The 23,612-nt window shown below is 39.4% G+C and overlaps 1 long non-coding RNA gene across 1 annotated transcript; it reads left to right on the top strand.

Annotated features, from left to right (window-relative positions):
* The first annotated feature begins 16,896 nt into the window (after positions 1-16,896).
* LOC138741566 (uncharacterized) lies at positions 16,897-21,513 on the top strand. Its single transcript, XR_011343578.1, has 3 exons — positions 16,897-17,104; positions 17,952-17,985; positions 21,420-21,513. It is a non-coding gene; the product is annotated as an uncharacterized lncRNA (long non-coding RNA).
* The last annotated feature ends 2,099 nt before the right edge of the window (positions 21,514-23,612 follow it).

The following is a 23,612-nucleotide window of genomic DNA, read 5'->3' as shown; positions in this document are numbered from 1 at the left end:
GTTAACAAAACAATTACACCAGACATGATTAATGACACTTTGTACCCACTCCAGGAAAGAGACACTGCCTTCGTATTCCATTTGGTGAGGAAGAAATAGTGTCAAGAAAGTTTTGCTGGAAAATGGATAGGAACATTTATGTTCACTATTGCTGTGCCAACTAACACTGAGTTCCCTTGATATGATGAATGAGAATAAAGAACTCAAATATTTAAACCTGCGGTAAATTTCTGGGGATCGTTTATCACATTTTCCCATAGAAACTTCAGTTGTTTTTTTTTAATTCACATAGGATGGAGCTGCAATGAAATAAATATGAAAAATATTTAATGCTGTTGTCATCAATGGTCAGCCACCCTAATGTTGTTTATTGCAACACATGGGCCTTGGATGTATTTGAACTTCAAGGAGAGGAGCATCAGAACATCTTAGAAAAATACAACTGCAGATAATGGAATCTTGAATGAATAATGAATAACCAGCTGGATGGACTCCATGGAGGGAAACGTTTCATGTCAGGGCCCTTTTAAGAATCAAAGAAAAGCTGTGACCTGAAATGTTGATTGCCCATTTCTTTTTATAGATGGAAATTGTTCGTCATTGCGAGTCGAGTCGGCGGGTGAGGTAAACCAAATAAAAGACTTTACCAAACACAACCAAACATGATAAAGAGGGTACGGCGAGAAAGCCCACAGTGTGACGTTGGCTCCCTGCTAGTACTTGGCTCAACTAACGTGCCCTTGCGGTGCTCGCTGTTGCGAGTACAGTGGCTGCAATGCGATTGCAGCGGGTGCAGAGCAGCCAATGGCAGCGGCTGTCTACAACCCCTTTCTTGAGCTTCCCCCCGCATGATACAGTAAACATATACAACTTTCAGTCCAGTTCAGTCCTGTTATTTTGGGTTCAGCTTACAGATATGCTCGTGTATATTGTAAAAGCCCTCTGATGATGTGGAGGCTTGGGGAACTTTGTCCTGGTTATCTCTACTGTCCATAGTCTCAGCGGCATTGTCCATCACTTCTCCTGTGGTCACCGGGGGGGGCTCACATCGATTCAGGGCTCATGTTCCAAATCCAAAAATGCCGATTTGTCTGCATTGGTATGTTTCTTTGAACCCCTTATGCTGGGACAATAAGATTGTAAATTATCTACTCGCCTTGTTTTCATTTTCCTGCATGACATATATTTTATTTGTCATGGCACTTTTCTATCTTTCTAATGTTAACTCCACTGGGATGTATTTCCATGGGCATTAATGAATTTTTGCACAGTCAGAACAATTAAGAAATGTGTTGTTCAATTTGATGTTGCTATTGGCAACATTGCACCTTGTTAAGATATTTGCTTCGGAAAGTGGAAATGATGTACTCAACTAAATAAATCAAGATTCATTCTTCAGTCATAAGTCCATAGAATGGTAGAAACAAAGCTGTCTGGATAAAGGGTTTCAATCTGCTCTTCCTTTCTCTTCACAGTTGCTGCCCGACCTGCAGAATTCCTCCAGCGGGCTGTTTTTATTTTTCTTCAAGGTTCATTCTTAACAATTCTCAGTGGAAGAGAGTGGAAGATACAAGTCATGACGAGAGACTCGGGACAAGATCCTTGGCTCCAATACTCTTCACCCTTCGAATCTGCTGACATGCTCTTTAATTGGGGTAAATTGGAAAGAGGCTTGGCTCAATGGTGCATTGAATTGGACTTTTGAATGTGATGGTGATTTTTTAATTTCTATTGACTGTACTGGTCACACTGCGAGCAATGATTTTACAGTGGAGTACATAACACTTGTAACATTAGTGATGAGGTACAGATGGTTAATGGTTTTACATTCCTCTATGTAAATATTGGAGAATGGAGGACCATCGCCTTCCCAAGATCGTGTTATATGGCGAGCTCTCCACTGGCCACCGTGACAGAGGTGCACCAAAGAAAAGGTACAAGGACTGCCTAAAGAAATCTCTTGGTGCCTGCCACATTGACCCCCGCCAGTGGGCTGATATCGCCTCAAACCGTGCATCTTGGCGCCTCACAGTTCGGCGGGCAGCAACCTCCTTTGAAGAAGACCGCAGAGCCCACCTCACTGACAAAAGGCAAAGGAGGAAAAACCCAACACCCAACCCCAACCCACCAATTTTCCCCTGCAGCCGCTGCAACCGTGTCTGCCTGTCCCGCATCGGACTTGTCAGCCACAAACGAGCCTGCAGCTGACGTGGACTTTTACCCCCTCCATAAATCTTCGTCCGCGAAGCCAAGCCAAAGAATGTAAATATTGCCAACAATTTGTTCTTGCCCAATCAGATTTATGCTATGGCTAAGAAAACATTCCAATGCATTTACTTTTTCAGAAGGCTAAGGACATTTGATATGTCCCCAATAACTCTCACCAATTTTTATTACTGTACCAAGAGCACATGAAATTTCGGAGAGTTGTGAAGCAGCTTATCACACAGATCAATCTCTCCTTCATGTGCTCCAACTTCCCGCTAACGCATGAATCATATAACGTAATGAATGAATCAACCAACCTGGACTCACTCTCTTCCCACTACAGTGAAGAAGAAGATACTAAACTTGTACAATTGGATTCAAGGACAAGCCAAACATGTACCTCCAGATTCAAGGACAACTGCTTTCCTGCTGTGATCAGACTCTTGAAGGGTCTCATCCTTTAAGGACGTCCTCTTGAACTCACAATCCTAGCTGATCTTGGTCCTTGTACATTTTTTTTTTAATCTGCATGTTTTTGAAAAACTGCACTTTTTGTGTTTTACAAGACCTTGTTTTATTTATGTACGGGTTGATTTGCCTGGAAGGCATGCACAGAATTTCACTGTATCTCTATGCCCATGCTAATTCAATTCCAAAGCTTAGCTGGACCCAACAGTCGATTAAAATTAAGTTCTGGGCTTTTCACAATCATGGTCAAATAATTCCTCTGACACGTAAAATCTTTCCTGAAGCAATGAAGTTTTAGAAATAGAGGAAGGCATTATTTATTCAAGGCTATTTGACAAATGCTAATAAATTTCTTGGTTTGAGGAACAATCTGGAATGATTGCCTACATTATAAAAATTATTGCATTGAATAACTCTTTCTTCTTTGGCTTGGCTTCGCGGACGAAGATTTATGGAGGGGGTAAAAAGTCCACGTCAGCTGCAGGCTCGTTTGTGGCTGACCAGTCCGATGCGGGACAGGCAGACACGATTGCAGCGGTTGCAAGGGAAAATTGGTTGGTTGGGGTTGGGTGTTGGGTTTTTCCTCCTTTGCCTTTTGTCAGTGAGGTGGGCTCTGCGGTCTTCTTCAAAGGAGGCTGCTGCCCGCCAAACTGTGAGGCGCCAAGATGCACGGTTTGAGGCGTTATCAGCCCACTGGCGGTGGTCAATGTGGCAGGCACCAAGAGATTTCTTTAGGCAGTCCTTGTACCTTTTCTTTGGTGCACCTCTGTCACGGTGGCCAGTGGAGAGCTCGCCATATAATACGATCTTGGGAAGGCGATGGTCCTCCATTCTGGAGACGTGACCCATCCAGCGCAGCTGGATCTTCAGCAGCGTGGACTCGATGCTGTCGACCTCTGCCATCTCGAGTACCTCGACGTTAGGGGTGTGAGCGCTCCAATGGATGTTGAGGATGGAGCGGAGACAACGCTGGTGGAAGCGTTCTAGGAGCCGTAGGTGGTGCCGGTAGAGGACCCATGATTCGGAGCCGAACAGGAGTGTGGGTATGACAACGGCTCTGTATACGCTTATCTTTGTGAGGTTTTTCAGTTGGTTGTTTTTCCAGACTCTTTTGTGTAGTCTTCCAAAGGCGCTATTTGCCTTGGCGAGTCTGTTGTCTATCTCATTGTCGATCCTTGCATCTGATGAAATGGTGCAGCCGAGATAGGTAAACTGGTTGACCGTTTTGAGTTTTGTGTGCCCGATGGAGATGTGGGGGGGCTGGTAGTCACCTTTGTTGACCTCACCAAAGCCTTCGACACCGTGAGCAGGAAAGGGCTTTGGCAAATACTAGAGCGCATCGGATGTCCCCCAAAGTTCCTCAACATGATTATCCAACTGCACGAAAACCAACAAGGTCGGGTCAGATACAGCAATGAGCTCTCTGAACCCTTCTCCATTAACAATGGCGTAAAGCAAGGCTGTGTTCTCGCACCAACCCTCTTTTCAATCTTCTTCAGCATGATGCTGAACCAAGCCATGAAAGACCCCAACAATGAAGACGCTGTTTACATCCGGTACCGCACGGATGGCAGTCTCTTCAATCTGAGGCGCCTGCAAGCTCACACCAAGACACAAGAGAAACTTGTCCGTGAACTACTCTTTGCAGATGATGCCGCTTTAGTTGCCCATTCAGAGCCAGCTCTTCAGCGCTTGACGTCCTGCTTTGCGGAAACTGCCAAAATGTTTGGCCTGGAAGTCAGCCTGAAGAAAACTGAGGTCCTCCATCAGCCAGCTCCCCACCATGACTACCAGCCCCCCCACATCTCCATCGGGTACACAAAACTCAAAACGGTCAACCAGTTTACCTATCTCGGCTGCACCATTTCATCAGATGCAAGGATCGACAATGAGATAGACAACAGACTCGCCAAGGCAAATAAATAACTAATTCTTTTGAAAACAAGCAGCACAATATTACAATGTCGATGCTTCAGGAGAGATTTAATGTCCAGTTGTGACCGATAAGCAACAGCAAGAATGTCTTTGGTTGACTAATCTTATCATCTTGGGTTAATACAGCAAAACCTTGGCTTACGCCCAATCAAGTAATCTCCTCACTTCCAGAACATAACCCGGATGCATTAGTGAAGGTTTACCTGCTATTAAATGTGCCTGGCTGCCTGAATTCTGCCACTCCTAAATGAAATTCCAAAAACCTAAGTTCTAGGACTCTTCACCTACTATTGAAGTTGACTAAATCTTGATCCTTTATTTTATCAGCATAATTATACAGATGGTAGAAGAAATAATCAATGACTCTACTACTGACAAGAGGCCTTTTCTTTTTATTTATACTTTATTTATTCCTTCAAAAAACAAATAAAATATGACATATACAGCAATTAAACATGAACATGAACTTTTTTATATATATAAAAACAGAAAAAAGAAAAGAAAAAAATCCCCCCTTCAGCCAACTCTCCTAAGGAGAGCCATAAAAAAATAAAAAAAAGAATATTTAAAAAAAGTTAAATATACATATTAAAATCTAATCAATATAAATCGAAATGTAAATATTCCGAGTATAACAACCACTTATTAATAAAAAATATATAATTCTCATGTGAAACATATGTAATTTTTTCCATTATTAAACGATATTTCATCTCATGATGCCATCTATAAATATCAATCATATTTGTATCTTTCCACGTACTAGCAATATATTTTTTCACTACGGATAAAGCTAAATATACAAAAGCAAGTTGAAACTTATCTAATCCCAAGCCTTTCAGAGGTTGCAAACTACCCAATAAAAATACTGTTGGATCTAAAACTATTTTAATCTTATACAGATATTCTAAAAACGATTGAATTTTCTTCCAAAAAGATTGTATATGTATACATGACGAAACAGCATGAAAAAAAGTTCCAACCGTATCACCACATCTAAAACACAAATCTGATTCATTAAAACCATATGTTTTTAAATTTTTCAGGTGTCAAATATAATTAATATAAAAAATTGTATTTAATCATTGCATAACGTGCATTTATCAATCTAGTTACACTATCATAACAGATATCTAACCAATCATCTTCAGAAAAAGTAAAACCAATATCCACTTCACATTTAATTTTAGATCTATCCCAACCCATTTTATTTATACCATCCTGTAATATTTGATACATAAATGAAATATAACCCTTCTCTGGTACCTTCATAAGAGAAGTCTCAAATTTAGTCATTTTAGGTAAAATCATATCTCTACCAAGCATACATTTTACCAAAGATCGAATTTGATAATAAAGAAATAAATAATTCTTATCAATAGCAAAATCTTCCCTCATCTGATTAAAAGATAAAAACTTACCCTTTTTAAAACAATCTCCCAAATTTTCCACACCTTTAAATCTCCAATGCAATAAACTTTGATTATGTATTGAAAAAGAAATGTTGATTATTATACAACAGAGTCAAAGCCAATAATTTACCCCTAGAACAATTCAAAATCTTCGCTAGGATTCTCCTAAATAGAATAATACCTAGTGTCGCCGAGAATGTTCTCCCAGAATCACAGTGCGGCTTTCGCGCAAACAGAGGAACTACTGACATGGTCTTTGCCCTCAAACAGCTCCAAGAAAAGTGCAGAGAACAAAACAAAGGACTCTACATCACTTTTGTTGATCTCACCAAAGCCTTCGACACCGTGAGCAGGAAAGGGCTTTGGCAAATACTAGAGCGCCTCGGATGCCCCCCAAAGTTCCTCAGCATGGGTATCCAACTGCATGAAAGCCAACAAGGTCGGGTCAGATACAGCAATGAGTTCTCTGAACCCTTCTCCATTAACAATAGCGTGAAGCAAGGCTGCGTTCTTGCACCAACCCTCTTTTCAATCTTCTTCAGCATGATGCTGAACCAAGCCATGAAAGACCTCAACAATGAAGAAGCTGTTTACATCCAGAACCGCATGGATGGCAGCCTCTTTAATCTGAGGCGCCTGCAATCTCACACCAAGACACAAGACCAACTTGTCCGTGAACTACTTTTTGCAGTTGATGCCGCTTTAGTTGCCCATTCAGAGCCAGCTCTTCAGCGCTTGACGTCCAGTTTTGCGGAAACTGCCAAAATGTTTGGCCTGGAAGTCAGCCTGAAGAAAACTGAGGTCCTCCATCAGTCAGCTCCCCACCATGACTGCCAGCCACCCACCCCCCACATCTCCATTGGGCACACAAAACTCAAAACGGTCAACCAGTTTACCTATCTCAGCTGCACCATTTAATCGGATGCAAGGATCGACAACGAGATAGACCACAGACTCGCCAAGGCAAATAGCGCCTTTGGAAGACTACACAAAAGAGTCTGGAAAAACAACCAACTGAAAAACCTCACAAAGATAAGCGTATACAGAGCCGTTGTCATACCCACACTCTTGTTTGGCTCCGAATCATGGGTCCTCTACTGGCATCACCTACGGCTCCTAGAACGCTTCCACCAGCGTTGTCACCGCTCCATCCTCAACATTCATTGGAGTGACTTCATCCCTAAAATCGAAGTACTCGAGATGGCAGAGGCCGACAGCATCGAAGCCACGCTGCTGAAGATCAAACTGCACTGGGTAGGTCACGTCTCCAGAATGGAGAACCATTGCCTTCCCAAGATCGTGTTATATGGCGAGATCTCCACTGGCCATCGTGTCAGAGGTGCACCAAAGAAAAGGTACAAGGACTGCCTAAAGAAATCTCTTGATGCCTGCCACATTGACCACTGCCAGTAGGCTGATATCGCCTCAAACCGTGCATCTTGGTGCCTCACAGTTCGGCGGGCAGCAACATCCTTTGAAGAAGACCGCAGAGCCCACCTCACTGACAAAAGGCAAAGGAGGAAAAACCCAACACCCAACCCCAACCAACAAATTTTCCCCTGCAACCGCTGCAATCGTGTCTGCCTGTCCCGCATCGGACTTGTCAGCCACAAACGAGCCTGCAGCTGACGTGGACATTTATCCCTCCATAAATCTTCGTCCGCGAAGCCAAGCCAAAGAAAGAAGAAGAATTTTTCTTTATCCATAACTTCATTAAATGTTTTAATATAGGCACATTATATTGTTGTAACAAATTCATATTTCACCTAAACAAAAATTGAAGTATTTCAATTTCAGAAATACTTGCCATCTCAATTTTAGCCCAACTAGGAGGCCTTACCAAATCCATCAATGAACTAATAAATTTAAGTTGGGCTGCCTCATAATAATTTTGAAAATGTGGTAAACGTAATCCCCCTAACTCATATTTCCAAGTTTACCCCTCCATAAAAACTCCCTAACCATTTTATTTAAATCTCGGAAATTTTTTTTATCAAGTAAATACGGAATAGATTAAAACAAATATTGTATACGCTGAAAGATATTCATCTTAATTGTACTTATTCTTCCCATTAAATTAATAGGTAAATATTTCCATTTAATCAAATCAGTTTTAATTTTTTTCATTAATGGAGCATAATTTAATTTATATAAAGATTGATAATTAACATTCAAAATTATACCCAGATATTTAATTCAATCATTCAACTTCAAATTAAAAATATTCTTATAAACTGAATAATCTCCTTCACTTACCAGTAATATTTCTCTTTTTTCCCAATTAACTTTATATCCAGAAAGACATCCATATTTTATTAAACATTCAATCAAATGCAAAAGTGACTGAGCTTGATTTGTTAAATACACCAATACGTATCAGCAAATAAATTAATTTTATACTCCTCATTTAAAACTTTCATACCTTGTATCTGTGTATTTTGTCTTATCAACTGTGCTAAAGGTTCAATCACTAACACAAACAAAGCTGGTGATAAAGGACAACCTTGATAAGTTGATCGAGTTAACTTAAAAGATCAGAAATCAAATCATTCATCAATATTCTAGCTACTGGTTTACTATATAGAGCCCTAATCCAAGCAATAAAAGAAGGACCAAACTTAAATTTCTCCAAAACTTTAAACAAAAAATTCCATTCAACCCTATCAAATGCTTTTTTCTGCATCTAAGGATATCACCTTCAGATGACCTAAAGATTGTTGAAATCTATTAATCAAACTAATGACTCGTAAAATATTATCTGAAGCAAATCTATTCTTTATAAAACCTGTTTGATCAATTTGTATCAACTTTGGTAAAAATTTAGCCAATCTATTCACTAATACTTTAGCTATTATGTTATAATCTACATTTAACAACGAAATTGGTCTATATGAAGATACCTTCAAAGGAACTCTTATCTTTTTTTAGGAATTACTGAAATTAAAGCACTAGAACAAGACTCGGGTAAATCATAATGTTCTCCAACTTGACGTAATACATCCCCAAACACTGTTGATAAATCATCATTAAAAAATTTATAAAATTCAACTGAAAATCCATCATCACCAGGCGATTTGCCATTTGGCATTTCCAGCATAGCCATTTTAATTTCTGAATCAGTAAATAGTTCTTCTAACTCCTATATATCTCCATCCTCTAATATCAGTAAATTCAACTGTGATTAAAAAATCAATTGATCCAGTTTCCTGTTTTCCTTCAGATGTATATAACTTTTTATAAAATTCATCATTAATCTCATGAGGTTTATAAGTAATAAGAGAATTTTGTCTAACAACATTAATAGTCCTCGATATCTGTTCTTTCTTTAATTGCCATGCCAATACCTTGTGTGCTTTCTCTCCCCATTTGTAATACCATTGTTTAGTCCTATTAATCACACATTCAAATTGATAAGATTGCAAGGTATTTCAATTTCAGCCTAGATAATTCTATTTTCTAATATTCTGTAGCATCTTTCTGAAATTCCTTTTCTAACTCATCAATCTGTTTCTCGAATTCAAGACTGATTTAATCAATTCTTTTTTAGTTTAGAAGTATAACTAATTATTTGTCCTCTCAAACAGGCTTTCATAGCATCCCATAATACAAACTTACTTTGAACAGATTTAGAATTTTCTTTCAAAAAAAATTAATTTGTTTTTTCAAAAAATCAATAAATTCCATATTTTAACAACATTGTATTAAATCTCCAACGATAAGCTATTTGAATTTTCTCAGAAGTTTCATATGTAAAATATAACAGAAAATGATCTGAAATCACCCTACTTTTATATTCTGCTTGTTGTATTTTCCCTTGTAAATGTGCCGATAGTAAAAAGAAATCAATCCTTGAAAACGATTCACATCTAGATGAATACAAGGAAAAATCTTTCTCTGTTGGATTAAGACATCTCCAAATATCTACTAAATTAAGATGTTTCATCAACGCTTGGACCTGGATTGCCATCTTGAATTTTTTAACTTTCTTTGGAGATTTATCTAATAAAGGTTCCAAAACACAATTAAAATCACCACCAACTAAAATATTATCATTAGCTTGACCCAAACATAAAAATGCATCTGAAATAAATATTTCATCATCTGCATGTGGAGCATAAATATTAAGTCAAGTCCAAAATTCACTAAAAATCTTACAATTCAATTTAAGAATACATCCTGCCTTTTCCTCCATTGATTGTAATTCAAAAGATAATTTTTTATGTATCAAAATTGCTACGCCTTTCGCTCTAGAATTAAATGAAGAAAAATATACATGCACAACCCAATCCCTTTTTAATTTCATGCTTTCCTTCACATTCAAATGTGTTTCTTGTTAAAAGACAATATCAATTTTCATTTTCTTAATATACGCCAAGACTCACTTATGTTTAATTTGACTATTTAATCCTCGAACATTAAAAGTAGCAAACCTCAACTTTGACATATCTACTATTATTACTAAATACCAATAATATCTTTATATACAAACTCAAATCAACATATATTTGCCCTCCAATAAAAAAAATCACAAATTTAAAAACTCAGAAAAAAGTTAAAAAAAAACAATTAAAAAGTCACCCCCCAAAAAAAACTACCAAAAGGTAGTAATCCCCTAAACAAAAATTGGGTGTGGATCACCAGTGGCTGATGACTAGTAAAGAACTTAATGCAAATCTCCCCCTCCCCAGCCAAACAATCAGTAACATCCAAGTATCATAATAACAAAAGAAAAAATAAAATAAGAAAATTCTTCTTTTCATCCAAAAGACTCCAGTCTCGAAGATCCCATTTTGGAAGGAGGTGGACTCTTTCCATTCCCATTTTTCCCATTTCTGCCATTTCTTCCGGTTCCAGAACTACCAAATTTTTCTTTAGGAGATAATGGTGGACTATGTCTTTGTCCTCTTATATCTGGCAATGAGTCAGCAAAAATCATTGCTTCACAATCAGTTTCAAAAAACCGAAATTGATAGTTTCCGTAAAAGACCTTCAATACTGCAGGGTAATGAAAAGTAGATTTATAACCTTTACGCCACAAAACTTCTTTAACTGGATTAAATTGATGTTGACATTGAATGACATCTTGACTCAGATCAGGATAAAAAAAGATTCTACTATTCTGAATAAATAATGGGGTTTGTCATTGTCTCGCATTTTGTACTGCAAGTTGAAATATTGCTTCTCTATCCAAATAACTCAGACATCGAATTATTACTGGTCTCGGGGGCTGACCAGCTGAGGGTATTCTTCTTAAAGCTCTATGGGCTCTTTCCAGTGCCAATCCCCCAGAGAAAAATTCTTGCCCTAATATTTGCAGAATCCAGTCTTTATAGAAACGAAGAGAGTCTTGTCCTTCTATACCTTTTGGCAAACCAACAATTTTCACATTTTTCCTTCTGCTTTGATTTTCCAAATAATCTATTTTTCTTTCTAGCTCCTTCTCATGATCTCCTAATTCTATGATTGATTTTTCCACCTTCAACACTTTTTCTGTGTTAGAAGTCACTTGTTGTTTACAGTCCAAAAAAGCAGACTGAATTTTTTAAAATTCTTCAAAAGATGCATCCACACGTGTCTTAACAATATTTAATTCTGAACTTATACCAGCATTCATTTGAACCATCTCATTCATTGGAGATGTCAACAAAGGTTGAATAATTGCATTCAATTGCATACATTGTGAATCCGTAAATCTCAGCTTTACTCTCTCTGACATGGTGGCAGAACAAGGTAACTGCACCTCCTGCTGCAATTCAACAAAAGGCATTTTAAAAGATTTACTGCAGGTCTGGACTCCCAGCGACGGCATCCCGACTTCAGGGAGTCACCGCTGGTTTCCCCCCGCATCTTGCATTTGCGAAGAAAAACGACTTCTTCAGATTGTAATGCTGCCTGATGCATTTCCTTTTCAGCCTCCACAGGCGATCCTTGGGATTTAGGCAATGAGGAAATTGAGCCTGGGGCTGCTTCAAGTCGTCTAGGCCCCAAATCTTCAGCACTTTGAAAATGTATTTTCCTTTGAACTTGAGATTTAGTCTTTTTACCATTAGTGGCCATAATAATTCCTTAATACTTTAAACTAAAATTTAAAATGTTTAAACTTGGAAACAAAGAGTTAAAAGACAGGTATTTAAAAGTCTGGCCAGAGAGGTCGAGATTGCACGTCTAGACTCTACGCCATCTTGCCACTCCCCCTACAAAAGGCCTTTTCAATTTGACCCTGGTAAGTTCCAATGCCATTGAACGAGTCAATGAAATCATTACAGTTAGGAGGAACTTTGAACTATTTGTTGTAATGAAAAACCATCCTTGTCCCATTTATACACCAGTTGTTGCTCATTGATGCATGGATGTGCAGAGGAATCCTGGGATTCAGGTTCATAGATTCTTGAATGTGGCTGTACAAGCAGACAGGGTGGTAAAGAAAGAGCATGGCAATGCTTTCCTGAATTGGCTGAGGCATTGAATATAAAAGTAAGCAAATCATATTACTGCAATTTAAAATAAAAGATTAGGCCACACTTGGAATTCTGCTCACCCGATTACAGGAAAGATGTACAGAAGAGAGTTCGCAAAATGTTCCCTGGTTTCGAAACTCGAAGGAGTGGAAAAACTTGGGTTGTTTTCACTGCAGAGTAGAAAAGTTGAGTGGTGACTTTCTAGATATTTATAACATTTATAGGGTCAGAATTTTTTTTTTCCCCAGAGAACATGAGTTTGAGGTGTGGGGTGGGGGTGGGTGGTGGAGTGAAATTTTAAAGGAGATGTGTGGGACAGGTTTTACTGGGGGTGTACGTTAATTAGGTAGCATGGACTCAAGGGCTGAAATGGCCTGTTACTGTGCTGCGTATCTAAATAAAAAAAAACACATTTACGCAGAGTGATTAGATGCCTGGAACGTAAAGTATTGTTGGAAATTGATACGGTAGTAGCATTTAAGAGGCTTTTATATGGACACATGAATCTGAAGGAAATAGAACAATACTTATTGGGTATAAGTAGCAGTTTTTGTTTACATTGGGCATCATGTCCAGCACAGACATGTGGGCTTAAGGGCTTAAGGGCCTGTTCCTGAGGTAAACAGTTTTATATCTGCACTTCTACACTTTTATTGGTAATGAAATTGAAATTTGACAAGCCACTGTCATAAAATGTAGACTGGTTCAGCAATATGAATTGGGCATTTGCAATTCTTTACATGGGTGTTCAGTTTGAACACTCTCTTGTTCAGGAGTCTAATGTAAGGCTAACAAAAAAAAAACAGGTGGAATAAAAGGATGGGAGATGGGTTTAAGTGGTGATGCATTCATGCTGGGATTCCGTGTTGGGAGTAACTCCAATCCTGACTTTTAACCTAACACAAAAAAAAAAGATATAGGAAAAGGGCAGACAATATGTTCTGAGCTCAGTCAATATACATTTAAGGCCCAGGTCTTAGCATTCACTGATATGCAATGGTTTCAGACAATGCTGATGAATGAGGAATTAGATATTTGATGAGAAATTCTATTGGTTAATCGATAAGAGATAGAAGAGTTCAAATGCTATTTAATACAAGTTGCTGAAATAATATGTGAGGAATCCTTGTTTTGATCTTCTAACATCACATGTCATTTGTCTGCCCACTATGCAGATGGACTAATGCAATGTTGGAAATTCCAGAGATTTTTAACTCTGAATCTTACAATTTAAGGAAACTCTCCTCCCCAACCATATCCATTAATTCCATCTGTTCATTTCCTGTTCCCATTTTGCTCTTCCATAATTTATCATCCCCTCCTCACACTCCATGGTCTTCTGTCTTCCCACTCCACTCTCTCCCACCTTAATTTGTCCAATATCCTATGATCTTGGCTCCACCCCCTTTCTACCTGTGCTTGCTATCCCTTCTGCCCACTTTAGTCTTGAAAAACGGTCCCAACCCACAATGTTGACTGTACATTTTTTAAATTTTAAATTGAGACATGGTAACAGGTCCTTTCAGCCTAGGAGGCTGTGCTTACCCATTACTCCCAACTGACCTACAACCCCATAGGCTTTGAAAGATGGGAGGAAATTAGAACACCAAGAAGAAACCCTTAAAGACCATGTGGGATTTGAATCCTGGTTCCGGTCGCTGGCACAAACTGGTGTGCCCAGCACGCCACCCTCTCCATTGTTGCTGCCTGACCCTAAGTCTCTCAGCTTCTTTTTGTTTGCAGTATATTTTCTCAAATTGGTTGCATGTGCTTTACTTGTTTAAAAAAAAAATCTAGCTTATTCATGTCACTTTATCCCATGTGTTTTGGAATTATTGTCAGAAATCTTATTAGCATCATCCAGGAACGTTAATTTGCTTTACAAATTGAAATGAAGTCACACGATGGCATAATACGAAACAATGTACAGGTACACCCCGATTTACAAAACTAGAGCATTCCTGTGAAACCTTTCAGAAGCAGAAATGGCGTAAAGCGAAGAACCATATAGAAGGCTATTTTTATAAAAGTGAAAACCCATTCAAATCCCTTCATAAAAGGGAACACAGGATTCTTCATAGCAGGGAAGTTTTGTAAAATTAGCATTTCTAAAATGGGGTATACCTGTATTCTTCTTTCATATTTTAGAGAGACATTATTATGACGAATAAAAGTACAGTGAAAGCATATACCGACGCTAACAGCTAGATTCACTGTCAAATAGATGGTTGCCTCTCCATATTTCTGATTGTAGAAAAAATTGAAATTGTCTACGACAGTACAGTTTCAGTAAAACTGGACATTCGTTAATGAGTTTGATTTAAACATTTTTCATGCTACTCCTTACTATTTTAAGTATCCAGGTAACAGATTGAGTTTCTTCCCATTAACGTCTCAATGATGTTAAGTACTTCAACATTGCAGTCAAAAACTTCAGTTCTTATTAATGGGCTGCGGACAGATGAATGTGGACTTTCCTTGGCTTTCATTAACAAGCAGATCCATGACTTTCCATTGTGCAAGTAAAAATTGCAGAGCATGCTTTCAGCACAAGGCTGCTTCGATTCCGCCAAGCAGAGGTCGACTCTGGGAACCCTGTTGCAATTAATGAATGCAGATAGCAAGAGTGTCTGCACCACATGCTCTTTCATTTGGGTGTTTGGTGGCCTACATTGCTGAGTTTAAATAACAGTGTAATGAGAGCCCACCTGTACACCCAGATGTCTTCAACCACAACTTCCACAAGCTGCAACGTGCAGCAGGTAAGCTGTGGTTTATCACTGCCAATCAACGAAGGCCCAGACTGAAATAGTTTCTCATCTATTTCCTGCACATTGTGACCACCAAATATAATATACTCACTGGAAGCACTGGAAATGTATTGCTACCTTATTGGAAGACTGGTTTCCTGAGTGGTGAGAAGCGAAGAGGTAAAAGGGTGGGTATTGCTTCTCCTGTAGTTGCATGAAAAAATACAACACAATGGGGAGTAGTTAGTGAGAAGCATAGAGTGTATGAGGGAGTTGCAGAGGGTATAAGTTCGCCGAGCCAACTATGGTCAAGAGTTTGCACGAGTTTGCTGGGATGGTCAACTTCTACCATTGGTTCCTGCCGTCAGCTTCCAGCATCATGTAGCCTCTTTTCAAGCTCCTGTTCAGTCAGACCAAAGAACTCAGCTGGGACGCGGAGTCTTTCAACTAGGTCAAAGCCACTCTGGCCAATTCCACCCTTCTAGTACATCTGCCCACTGCCCTCGCAGTCGACGCATCTAACATGGCCATCATCCTGGAGCAACTGATCGATGGACATTGGAGATTGCTCAATTTCTACAGCAGACACCTGCGACCCCCAGAGCAGAAGTATTGTGCATTTGACAGGGAATTGCTAGCCCTTTACCTTGCCATATGCCATTTCCACTATTTCCTTGAAGAACAGGATTTCATGATCTTCCCCAATCACAAGCCCTTCACTTTTGCCTTTGCCAAGGTGTCAGACCCTTGGCACGTCTCGATCTCAGAGGACACAATGGCTATCAAGCACATTTTCAGCAAGAACAACCTTATGGCTGACGGTCTGTCCCATAAGTCCATCCTGTCTTTGTACTCCCTGTCCCCCAAAATTGACTATACTGTGCTTGCAGCGGCCCAGCGGCAGAGTGGCGAGGTACCAGCCTACCACACTGCAGTCTCAGGACTACAGTTGGAAGACGTGCGTTTTGGGCCATCCAAGTTACACAGCTCTGAGACATGTCCACTGGCCGACCTAGGCCCATGGTTTGCCCCATGGGGAGGTGTTGCTTCTTTGATGTGCTACATGAGTTGGCCCACCCATTCCTCCAGGCAACAACTCAACTGGTCACAGACAGATTCATGTGGCATGGGCTCCATAAACAGATCGATCGCTGGGCCAGAACTTGTCCGCACTGTCAGACATTCAAGGTGCAGAGGCACGTGAAAGCCCCTCTTCAGTACTTCCCGCTGACACACAGATAATTTGACCCTGTCCATGTGAACATCATTGGGCCATTATAGTAGGTTTGCAGAGGTCCCATGTACCTCTTCATGATGATGGACAGGTTCACTAAATGGCCGGAAGCTGTCCCGCTCTCAAAGATTTCCACAACATCCTGTGCCAGGGCCATCGTCGCCAACTGGATAGCCTGTTTAGGCCTCCCTTCCATTATCTCATCGGACGAGGGGGGGCACAGTTCATTTTTGGCCTATGGGCTATGCTGGCACAGCTCCTATAGCCCCAGTTACATCACACCACTGCCTACCAGACACAGTCTAACAGCCTTGTGGAAAGGTTACATCAGCATTTGAAAACGGCCCTTATGGCACGGCTGCAAGGCCTGGATTGGGTGGACGAGCTTGCTTGGGTAATATGTCTTCATAAAGAAAAGCTTGCACCAGACGTCACTTCAGCACCCATACAAGGGCCCATACCAAGTGTATGACACAATGGGACTACATGCCTTTTGGACATTGGGGGCAGGCAGGAAACGTTCATGTCGACTGTCTCACACCCGCACACCTTGTCCTCGACCAACTAGTAACTGTTCCAGCCCTGCGGCAGACAAGTCAGCCTCCCAGACGTACAAACTCTTCATGAGCTGTTGACTTGGTACCTCCGAACACCAGTTCTGGGAGTGGGGGGCGGGGGTGGGGGTCATGTAGAGAGCTACACTGATCCGCAAGTGAACCAGGTCAAGGAGGTGCAAGCTCACACTGGCTGGTATCACAATGGTCAGGCTTGCACTGGGCTGACGTCACAATGGTCCTGGTGGGGGGTGGGGAGGGGGTGCCACAAAGGATCATGGGGGTTGTGCTAATAAGCCCTCAGAGAGCTCCAGTAAAGTCAGTTGGATGGTTCGGCTCACTCACAGCTTCCATGTGACTTTGCTTTAGTTTGCTGCACAGCATACTGACCACAGTGTCTTTAACCTGAAACATTATTTGTTTCCATTACCACCAATACTAACTGATCTGCTTATATTTCTGCAATGGCTCATGTCTCATGATGTATTAAAATTTACATTGCAACTCAATCAAATTTTCTAACCTGGGCACAATTAAGAAGACAGTTGAATCTAGCCCTCTTTTCAGCTTCGATGTCTAAATATGTAGTCAATGGACTTTAGAAGGCATGGATAATCTCAAGATGACATGCAAAATTGATAAAATAATTTGTCCAACGCATGTCAGGAAACTGTTTCATCCATTTTGACCAGAGATTGAATTTTTGTGTGTTATTAAGCCAATCACTGTTGATAGAGCTAAATAAATCCTCTGTTAATGGCAAATCAAAGGGGCAGAATTTCAGAGATAAATGTGCTGTGGGCTTCCAATAACATCTCACATGTTTGTCTCTTGCATCCAGGAAATAGCTCCTTAACAAGTGGTTGACCATTTAGATTTAAGATGATGAAAAATATAAACCTTTGGAATTCAAGGCTGATTTTCTTTTTCAGATACTGAGATTCAATGGACATGGAAGTTGGAAAGGTAAATGGACATAGGGCACTTATAGAGTGATACAGGGAGTTCAAGGGTCTGCTTATATATCTCTCATTGAAATAGACTTAGTTCAGTTAGAAAAATACTGTGTTTTCAAAGCTTATGGGTTCACATCTCACTCTGGTGTGCAGGCTTCTCTGATAAAAGTATCTTTTGGACAAAGTGCAATTTTTCACAGCCTAAACTTTCAAGATCCCATATCACTATTCAAAGATGCAATATAATTCAGCCTGGGAGGGGGTCTTGGATTCAGAGATGGACTTATCAAGTCATCCGCTTCAGTCCTTTCCAAAGTTTAACTGGGGAGAATGGTATTTCATCCAAGACCAAACTTGCAATTATCAAGAGAACCTCATAGAAATGATGCAGGGTTTGAGGAGTGATGGGTGGGTGAGAAGGGTGGGGGGGGCGGTGGGATGGTGTCAGTGCAGTATAAAGAGGACTGTAAATGATCAAATATAAATAAGAGATTCACCACACAGTGGGTCTTGTTTAATGCTATGAGACTTAAACCCAGGATTAGTGTTAGTCTCTCTCAGGACACTTTAGTCCATGTTTCCCACAATAGGCAATGACATCATTCGGTTCACAAGTAACCCATTAAATGTGTGAGCACATTAAGTTTCAACACAATAACCTGATTGAATTCCCACAGTACATTCAAGTGTACCAGAAATATTCATTATTAAATGTTATTCAGATAAAATTGATGTCTAGTTGATTGAATTTCTGGCAAATTGTATCAACAGTGTCGAAAGCCTTACCTTAATAATCAAATATGTTGCAGGCAAACATCATTTTCCTAAAAACTGCTATAGGCAAGAGGTTTGATTTGTCACACATGAATCAAATGATCATAATATTAGGTGGTGGATTTAATTGATTGAATGTTAAAAATATCTGATTTATATCTCTGTTCATACCAGGTTTTACACTCCACGAGTCTATGAATTGGTATTAAATGTCTCACTGAGCCCACGGATTCGTCTCGGTCTAGAAAAACTTTTTTATTTTGGGCATTCTGTTGAGTAGTTTGTTTTATAGTTAATTTGTAAGGGATAAAATTGTAACTAGGAGCCTGGGATAAGATGGTGGCCATGGTTTGAGATGGGTGTGCGGCAGATACTCGCAGCGGCCTCTTGCTACCGTGCCATTTTACCCTCTTCTATGCTTGGTCTTATGTATATTATTATGTTATTAAGGAATACCTTGTCCTGGAGAAACACAATTTCATTTTTATGGCTGATTTACTGCTTTAAAAATGACAATAAATTCTGACTGACTGACTGACTGAATCAAGTTTCTTCCTCCTCTGTTTTCCACATTCCCAGCTTTGCAATTTGACTATATCAGCTGTTTTTTTTTCTCCTCACTGTTTTATTCCTCTCTACATTCTGCTGTTAATTCTCTTGAATTGGACTTGTGCAATAGATAACACTGGAGGTGTTCTTTTAAAAATATTTTGCTTCCTTAAACAAAATTGGGGATTATGATACACATCTTCAAGCTGAACACAAAGATAATTTCAGATATACTGCATCATGTAAGAAGTTGGAGAATCATTCAATTAACTTTAATTGAATTTAGCATGTTTAATTGCATAATGATGCTGGCACATTGCGTGAGTTCAACTGACTTAAAAATGATTTTCCCCGGTGCTCCTTTGACGCCTCTTGAATCAGTGGTTGGTCAGTGTTGATGTATTTCAGTTGCCCTGATACTGCTTATGCATGGTTGCAATGTCCTGGTGAAATCTTTCACCATGTTCGTCACTGTCTGCACCAAGATCAGTAGGGATGAAGTCCAAGTGCGAAAGCATAAAATGAATTTTCAATGACATGTTGCCCTTCATGGTTTTGTACACCTGAAGCACGTTGCTAATCAGTTGGATATAATCTAGTCCCACTGTAGTTGCCAAGAAAATTGTCAACAACATCTTTAAATGCTCCATGTCTCTTGTGGCTTCCGTACTGGCAAACTGTCGTCACGCGGCATTGGTCTCAAGGCTGAAGGCAGATTGGCATAGTCAATAGATTTTGTACGTTTAGCAGAGAAGCCAAATAATTTGGTCGGATCAAAGTAACAGTCCATCTTGTGATCCTTCTATTCTCACCATATCACTTGGACTACAAATCGCATTGACTTGTGTGTCCCTCTGAGCCAAGCTCTCAGGTTGCACAACAAATGTGCTGATCCCTGGGTTTGTCTTGGGGACCCATATTAACAACTTAAGTAGAGATCATAGGCTTTCATAATAAATACAGTCATGCTGCATCTTTGAGCCTTAAGTGTACACTCACCACAAATGTAACAGAATGCATTGCAGCTGTGGCGACATTAATGAGACATATCTGCTTATTGAATCTTCCTGAAGATAATAAGGGCACTTGCTATGCTATTGCCTGAAGAACATGTGCACCAACACGTGTTCAATCTCTAACCAATGTCATACACAGCATTTGTATATGTGAGCTGCTTTTATAGCCTGTCTGCATCTATCCTAACTAACCATGTCCAGGCCTCAAACAACATTTACATAGCACCTGTACTGAGTGCATGCCCAGGCATGCTTGGACAGACCAAGCTTTGTGGGAAATATACTGGTAGAATTAAAATACAACAGGAAATCACAGAAATAGGTTATACCTTAAAACCTGTACATGATAGGAAATTCTTAAGGTGATGTTTCATGATCAGTAGCCCACACTCCTTAAAATAAACCCAAAAGTGTTCAGGAAGCAAAAACTTCATTGCCCAGTATAACCAAGCAGCCTTGAGAGATCAATGTCTTCAGATATATTGAGTGGGTCAGCAACCATTTACTTTTTTCTGAAATTCATTTGGCCTTTTCTAATATTGGCCTGACTCTGTTCTCCCGATTTCAGAAAATGGTGTCACTTGGTGGCCTTTGAGGCTCTGCCTGCTTGAATTGCCGCTGTTCCAAAGTAACTGCCTGAATTGTAATGTGAACTCAATGAAGTTTTAAGCTAAAGATACATTCTGTGTTCAACAAGAGTATAAAGAAAATGTGATTTAATTGAAGCATTTGTGGACATATGGGAGCCTTAGAGGTGACAGCACAATACCTTGGATGAAATGTTTTAATATTTTATGTGTTAAGTAGCAAAACCCATCTGTGCTCAATTTGACTGGTTACATGACACAGAGAAGAAGCATGATGTATCTCAAGAAAGAAAAACATTTTATCATTTATTTAAGCCATGCTATATTATTTTAGTTGAAGAATATTTCCAACATTGATTTGACTGTAAGTAAAAAGAAACCGAAAATGCTCAGCTTATTATAATTATCTACTTGTTGTCTGACCTGTTGAGTGTTTCCAATATATATTTATCTTAATCTTGTATTTCCAATATTCTTTTTTCTAAAATTTTGTTTTATTTCCACTTTCTTCCTGGTAGCATTTTCTTTGCAACCTCGCCCTTGAAGATTTGCATTGCATGGTTTGACCAATTGAGAAAATCTGATTGGTTTGTGTTATTTTGAAGACTAAACTACCCACGAAAGTGTTTTTGCAACTGTTCTTTGGATACAGAGTATGATCTGCTGCATTCTGGGTACTTTTAACGATATGCTATCTGTGAATCTTATTCTTGATTTTCATCCAATTTGATATTGTATCGTATAATTTTTTGCTAAAGTGGGACAACCTTGTTTTAAGAAAAAAACACACCAGCAAAGTCTCCTCCCTTTAAACCTAACGTGGATGATCTACTTCACCTGCATTCTCTTCTAAGGTTGTCCTGTCCTTGGTAGGCTGATTCATTGGAGGTGAGTCAACACTATTGAAGAACTCCCTCCATACAAGCACAATGAAAATGGGATCATAGGGGTGGGTGAAGAGCGGCTAACATGATCCTTGTTTGTATCCCTGTCCCCAAAAGAAAGTGGGAGAAGCTGTGGTACCACAAATTGATGGATCTGTGGAATAACTGTTTGAGTCACACTTGGTTGGATCTTCACTTATGCCTGTAGGCATTGATTTATTAAGACACTAAGATGACAGGAGAGGATTCCGAAAATTTTTAAATGTTTATCCCAGCAAATACTCAAAGTTCAGATTTATTGTCAGAATACATATAAGCATCACATACAACCCTGAGATTCCTTTTTCTGTGGGTCAGGTAGAATTTATACTTATCAGTCATGCCAAAAAACTGTATACAAAAGAAATTTAAACAAGAAGGACGAGCAAGCAAACTGTTCAATCCAGAAAATAAATATACAATAATAACGTGCAAAGTGAGAGCCCTTAAATAGCCCTTAAATTGAGTTTGTTTTTGTGGGAATCTGATGGTAGAGGGGATCCCAACTTCCAAGCATGCAGGATTTTGTTAGCTTCAGAAAGATGTATTCTTTGTTTTATTGTGCAATAACAACAAAGGGCACATTTCCAATCCCACTTCTGCCAGCAAATAATTATTGGGCTTCATTCAAGGTAAAGATAGCTGCATGCATGCAAAGTACACTGAGGAAGTATCACCCGTGTTGACTGAAATGCCCGTTTTAATTTCCTGATAAGCAGGATTTCAACAAGAAGTTCATGCTACAAAACATTGGCATAATCAATGTGTGATTTACCAATTAAAATCAGGGGAATGTGTGACCAATTTTAAGTCAGCTGCCCTCTGGCAAGAAAAGAATTGACTCAATCTTATTCCTAAAATCAGAAAATAACTATGAAGAACATCAAACTCATAAGGGGTTTTGAAGTGGGTGCAAACACAGAATAATTGATGGATTTAGTTGGAAAAAGCTATTACTTCAGGCAAGGACTCAAATAGAATGGCTCAAATTCAAAATGGTCCAATCTTGCAAAAAAAAGTGACAGCGGTAGTTAAATTCTGAATATAATTAGTGTAAGGAATAGTTTTAAGCTTTGAGTTTCTTTATTTTGGTGGGGGGGAGGGGTGGTGATGGCACATAGCACTGACAAGGTCAGCATTTCTTGTCCATTTCAAATTGTGAAGGCAGTGGCCAAACCTTTTCACAAAGTCAAATACGTTTGTGAATCTAGAGCCACAGATAGGGCAGATCAGGTAAAGACTGTAGATTCCCTTCCCTGATAGGCATCAATAAACCAGATGGATTTTAACAATACATCGATTGATTTGAGACTAGTCATTTGTGTTCCAAATCCTGCAGTTGGATTTGAGTTCAGGTCTCCAGATTGTTGGTCCAGACTCTAGACATAGTGGATTACTTGTCTAGCATTATGACCACATTGTGGAAGAGCTGAAGGGTTTTGCTTGGTATGCAGATTCCCAGGGCAATAAAGAATCATTGTGGCTAGAGGCTTTAAAAAAAAACCTTAAATTAGAATGTTTTCCATTGGGGTGTGATGTGATCGTTTAATTGGGTTGCTCTTTGATTATGTCTAATATAAAGGTTAAAAATGTTTGCCAATGAACAGTGATTGCTTGCTTGGGAAAGTTTCTCCTCCTGCCAGTTAAAACACAAATGTTTGGACTGGCTAGGATACAGTAATATTTTCTGTTAATCTCAAATTTGTAGATTTTTTTAAATGTGCAGAAATCAGTTTAGCGTAAAGAATCCTTCTCTGTCGTTTAAAGTAAAGAAAATCACTCGCAATT

Source organism: Narcine bancroftii, chromosome 8 (genome assembly GCF_036971445.1).
Source record: "Narcine bancroftii isolate sNarBan1 chromosome 8, sNarBan1.hap1, whole genome shotgun sequence".
NCBI lineage: Eukaryota > Metazoa > Chordata > Chondrichthyes > Torpediniformes > Narcinidae > Narcine > Narcine bancroftii.
This window is presented reverse-complemented; position numbering and strand designations above follow the sequence as displayed.